Source organism: Solanum dulcamara, chromosome 4 (assembly GCF_947179165.1).
Source record: "Solanum dulcamara chromosome 4, daSolDulc1.2, whole genome shotgun sequence".
NCBI classification, from domain to species: domain Eukaryota; kingdom Viridiplantae; phylum Streptophyta; class Magnoliopsida; order Solanales; family Solanaceae; genus Solanum; species Solanum dulcamara.
Window position 1 is genome coordinate 51,443,110 of NC_077240.1, and position 530 is coordinate 51,443,639.

General features: G+C 41.5%; 1 pseudogene; it reads left to right on the forward strand.

Annotated features, from left to right (window-relative positions):
- The first annotated feature begins 209 nt into the window (after nucleotides 1–209).
- On the forward strand, nucleotides 210–329 carry LOC129888043 (5S ribosomal RNA; annotated as a pseudogene).
- The last annotated feature ends 201 nt before the right edge of the window (nucleotides 330–530 follow it).

The following is a 530-nucleotide window of genomic DNA, read 5'->3' on the forward strand; positions in this document are numbered from 1 at the left end:
CACTGGCCATATAGTCATTCTGTGGTTTTTCTCTTATTAACTGGTTCTATGTTGAAGAGTTATGACATTTGAGTGCGTCGTCAGTTAGAAGTTAGCTAATCCTTCTTGTCTTGCTTAAATCCTTTTTACAATACCCTCAACGTAACGTATAGTATTCCAGGAATATAATCTCATATCGTTCCTCCGCTGCTAGTTCCGATTCTTCTATCTCGCGTGATCATACCAGCACTAACGCATTAAGTTCCATTAGAATTTTGAGGTTAAGAGTGTTGGGGCGAGAGTAATACTGGGATGGGTGACCTCCCTGGGAAGTCTTCGTGTCGCATTTCATTGTAATCCTTGCCATAATATGTGGGGCACTCAACTTAGCTCTAGATTTACCTCAGCGTTGTCTCGCGAGTCTTTATGCTTTGCCCTATCCTTTTGTTTGTTATCTTGCATCCAGTATCGGTGTAGACCTTTAGCTCCACTATCCTCTATTCACTTGGTGTTCTCCTCATTTTCTACCACAGGAGGCTTTCTATTTCTTT